Below are 5,271 nucleotides of genomic sequence, written 5' to 3' on the forward strand. Positions count from 1 at the left end.
TAGAAATATATATATATATTTTTACTGAGAGACCGAGAGAGAATTGGTGTGCCAGGGACTCCAGCCACTGCAGTTGAACTCCAGACATGTATACCACCTTGTGCACATGTGTAACCTTGTGCGCTTGCAACACCTTGTGCATCTGGCTTACGTAGGACCTGGAGAGTCAAACAAGAGTCCTTAGGCTACATAGGCAAGTGCCTTACCCACTAAGCCATCTCTTCAGCCCTTTTTAAAATTATTTTTTGGTTTTTTGAGGCAGGGTTTTGCTAACCCGGAACACACTATGTAGTCTCAGGGTGGCCTCAAACTCACTGCGATTCTCCTACCTCTGCCTCCTGAGTGCTGGGATTAAAGGTATGCACCACCATGCTTGGCCCTTTTTAATTTTTAAAAATTATTTTATTTAATAGCTTGTCTGCAAAGCCAAAGGACCCAGGTTCAATTCCCCAGGACTCACATAAAGCCAGGTACACAAGTTGGTGCATGTGTCTGGAGTTCTTTTGAAGTGGCTGGAGGCCCTGGCATGCCCTTCTCTCTCTCTCTCTCTCTCTCTCTCACACACACACACATACACTCCCTTTCTTTCTCTCAAATAATAATAAAAAATTAAAAATATTTTTTAAATATTTTTGTTTTATTTTATTTATTTACTTGAGAGTGACAGAGAAAGAAGTAGAGAGAGAGAATGGGCATGCCAGGGCCTCCAGCCACTGCAAACGAACTCCGGATGTGTGCGCCCCCTTGTGCATCTGGCTACCGTGGGTCCTGGGGAATTGAGCCTTGAACCGAGGTCCTTAGGCTTCACAGGCAAGCGCTTAATTGCTAAGCCATCTCTCCAGCCCAAAAATTTAAAAATATTTTTATTAACTTATCTGACACAGCGACACAGATAGAAAGGGTGAGAATTGGCATGCCAGGGCCTCCTACCATTGCAAATCCAGACACATGCACTACTTTGTGCAGCTGGCTTTGTGTGGGTACTGGGGACTTGAACCGGACCATCAGGCTTTTCAAACAAGTGCCTTTAACATTGAGCCATTTCTCCAGCCCAGCCCATAGCATTTTGCTTAGCAGCCTGAATATGTCACAAATGAACCCTGTGGGGAGAAGACTGTATGTGGGTAGAGCCCTTGCTGTGGTACCTGAACTTAGATGCTCAGAGCCCACACGAGATGCTATTGTGCCAGTGCTGTGATCCTGGTGAGAAGAGAGGTAGACACCGGAGACTCCCCCAGAAGCTTGTGGGTCAGGTCTAGTGAACAAGAGACCCGCTTCAAACAAGGTGGGTAACAGGCTATCCTCTGACCTCCACATGCATACTGTGGCACCCATGCATCTGCACTCACACACATGAACATACGTATACACGTATGTACACACACCACACACACACAAAAGTGAACCCCATGCAAGCTGTGGGTCTTGGTTAATGATATAGCAGCATTGGTTTACTGATTGTACCAACTGCCCCACCTTGATGCTGGGTACGGGTAGCGGGGGAGGCAGCACTCATGCGTGGGTAAGGCCACATGGAAAGTCTGTACTTTTGTGTGCAAATGTGTGCGTGGGTATGGAGCATGTGTGAAGACAGGCACACCCCATGTACACACACTTGTGGAGGCCAGAGGAGACAGGTCACATGTCTTCTTCAATTGCTCCACTTGTTTACCTGAGACAGTCTCCCCTGGGCCCAACGCTGCCATTTTCAGTCACAGCTGACTGCTGAGCCTCAGAGACACTCCCCTCCCCACGGGACTGGGGTTCCAGGTATGCGTGGCCACACCCCGCTGTTTGCATGGCTGCTGGGGAATCAAACGCAGGGCAAACCAGGCCCATTCCCTCATGCTCTAACCCACTGAGCCCTTTCCCCAGCTCCATTTTTTTTGGTTTTGTTTTGTGTTTGGGTGGTTTTTATTTATTTATTTATTTATTTATTTATTTATTTATTTATTTATTTATTTATTTCAGGGTGGGGGGGGAAGAGGCAGATAAAGAGAGAGAGAGAGAGAGAAAGAGAATGGACACACCAGGGCCTCTAGCCACTGTAAATGAACTCCAGATGCATGCTTTATCCTAAAAAATGCTTGCCAGTCCACGAGGGCATGTTTAGAGATATTTTGGAGCCTGCACATTGTTTTGATTAGTATGCTATAAGAACACATTACTCCCAATGTAGTGGCTGAAGACTATGTGTGTGTGTGTGTGTGTGTATGCACACACAGGCACATACAATTCATATATGGCACACATATGGAGGTTAGATGACAGCTTTGTCTGTTTTTCTAAGTAAGGTTTTTCTAACCCAGGTTGACCTGGAACTCACCATGTAGTCTCTGGGTGGTCTTGAACTCATTGCAACTCTCCTACCTCTGCCTCCCAAGTGCTGGGATTAAAGATGTATGCCACCATGCCCAGCTCTGTTTTTTTTTTTTTTTTTTAATTTTATTTATTTATTTACTTGACAGAGGCAGAGGGAGAGAGAGAGAATGGGTGCGCCAGGGCCTCTAGCCATTGCAAATGAACTCCAGATGTGTGCACCCCCTTGTACATCTGGCTAACATGGTTCTGGGGAATTGAACCTGGGTCCTTTGGCTTTGCAGGCAAATGCCTTAACCACTAAGCCATCCCTCATGTTCTTTTTTGTTTGTTTGTTTGTTTGTTTTGAGATAGGGTCTCACTCTAGTATGGGCTGACCTGGAATTCACTATATAGTCTTAGAGTGGCCTTGAACTCATGGTGATCCTCCTACCTCTGCCTCCTGAGTACTGGGATTAAAGGTGTGTGCCACCACGCCTGGCTTTTTTTTTTTTTTTTTTTTTTTTTTTTTTGAGAGAGAGAGAGATGCAGAGAGAGAATGGGCACTCCTGGGCCTCCAGACACTGCAAAGAAACTCCAGATGCATGTGCCATCTTGTGCATCTTGCTTACCTGGGTACTGAGGAATTGAACCTGGGTCCTAAGGCACATGCCTTAACAACTAGCCATTTCTCCAGCCCTTTTTTTTTTCTTGTTGTTTTTTTTTTTTTTTAAATTTGTTCATTTTTATTTATTTATTTGAGAGTGACAGAGAGAGAAAAGAGGCATATAGAGAGAAAGAGAGAGAGAGAACAGACGGTCCAGGGCCTCAAACCACTGCAGACAAACTCTAGATGCACATGCCTCCTTGTGCATCTGGCTAACGTGGGTTCTGGGGAATTGAGCCTCGAACCAGGGTCCTTAGGCTTCACAGGCAAGCACTTAAATGCTAAGACATCTCTCCAGCCCTTCTTGTTTTTTGCTTTTTTGAGGTAGGCCCAGGCTGACCTATCACTATGTAGTCTCAGGCTGGCCTTGAACTCATGACGATCTCCTACCTCTGTCTCCTGAGAGCTGGAATAAAGGTATGCCCCACCACGCCTGGCCCAGTATCTATTTTGTTCACAAATCTGCCCTAGCACTGAGGAGGAGGAGGAAGGAGGACAGGATCAGGAGTTCAAAGCTAATCTGGACTATGTGAGACCCTATTGTAGTCAACTCCGTGTTGCTGGGGTGAAGCTCCAAATCAGGCACAGTTTATAGGAGGAAGGGTTTGTTTCAGTTTACAAATCCAGGGCAAGTTCCATAACGGCAGAAGAGGCTGGCCCCCTTTCACAGATCCAAGCCAAGAGAAACCACCAGCAGCCAGCTCCGCACTGCAAGCAGGGTTCGCAAAAACAGCAGAGACCAGGCAGACCCAGCCTGCTCTGCACACTCTTAGGCTGGAATAAGATCTGCCCCTAAACTGACCTTAGAGCTACACACCAGGATCCATACCCAGTGACACCTCTTCTAGCCAGAAGGCTGGAAAGCCAAAAAAAGAAATTTTTTTTTAACTTTTATTTATTTATGAGAGAGAGAGAGAGAATGGGCATGCCAGGGCCTCCAGCCTCTGCAAACTCCAGATGCGTGTGCCACCTGTGCATCTGGCTTATGTGGGTTTTGGGGGAATCGAATCTGGGTCCTTTGGCTTTGCAGGCAAGCACCTTAACTGCTAAGCCATCTCTCCAGCCCTTTTTTTTTTTTTTTTTTTTTTTTTTGTGGTTTTTCGAGGTAGTGTCTCACTCTAGCTCAGGCTGACCTGGAATTCACTATGTAGTCTCAGGGTGGCCTTGAACTCTCAGCGATCCTCCTACCTCTGCCTCCCAAGTGCTGGCATTAAAGGTGTGCGCCACCACTCCAGCCCTTTTTTTTAAAAAATAGTTTTAAACATTTTTTATGAGAGAGAGAAATTTTTCATTATTATATTTTTTCTAAGTTCTTTCTTTTAAAAAAATTAAATTTATTTGAGAGTGGGAGAAAGAGGCACGTACAGAAAAAGAATGAGCACCTCCAGCCACTGCAAATGAACTCCAAACACATGCACCACCTTGTGCATCTGGATTATGTGGGTCCTGGAGTATCTAACCTGGTTCCAGAGACTTCACAAGCAAGCAACTTACCTGCTAAATCTCTCCAGATGAATATTTTTTTAAAAAATTAAAAATAAACCAGGCATGGTGGTACACGCCTTTGATTTCAGCACTTGGGAGGCAGAGGTAGGAGGATTGCCATGTGTTTGAGGCTAGCCTGAGATTATATAATGAATTTCAGGCCAGCCTGGGCTAGAGCAAAACTTTACTTCACAAAACCAAAATAAATAAATAAGTAAAGTAAAAACTAGTCTAGGTGTGGTTAGTCCCAGCACTCAGGAGGCAGAGGTAGGAGAATTGCCATGAGTTGGAGGCCAGCCTGAGATTATAGTCCAGCCTGAGTTCAGTCTGGACTAGAGTGAGACCCTACCTTGAAAAACCAAACAACAAAACAAACAACAAATAAACTAGGCCCAGTGTGGTAGAACATACCTTTAATCCCAACACTTGGGAGGCAGAGGTAGGAGGATTACTGTGAATTTGAGGCCACCCTGAGACTACATAGTAAATTCCAGGACAGCCTGAGCTAGAGTGAGACTTTATCTCAAAAAACAAAACAAAACAAAAAACCAAAAATATAAATAAATAAATAAAAACTAAAACTAAAACTAATGGAGAGGCATAAAAACAGCCTACTCAATACCTTCCAGTGAGTTGTTGGCCAGGGAGGTCTCTGATATCCCCAAAACATTACAGGCCATTGCTGAGGCCCTTGGTTTCCCACAAGGAAGAGATGGTAAGACCCTATTGCTGAAAACTCCACATACTTGGGCTGCAAGGCCACTGAGAAATCCTGCTGGGGCTGAGCTGAAAATCACTTCCATGTAGACCAGCTGACAGAA

Source organism: Jaculus jaculus, chromosome 17, assembly GCF_020740685.1.
Source record: "Jaculus jaculus isolate mJacJac1 chromosome 17, mJacJac1.mat.Y.cur, whole genome shotgun sequence".
Classification (NCBI taxonomy): Eukaryota; Metazoa; Chordata; class Mammalia; order Rodentia; family Dipodidae; genus Jaculus; species Jaculus jaculus.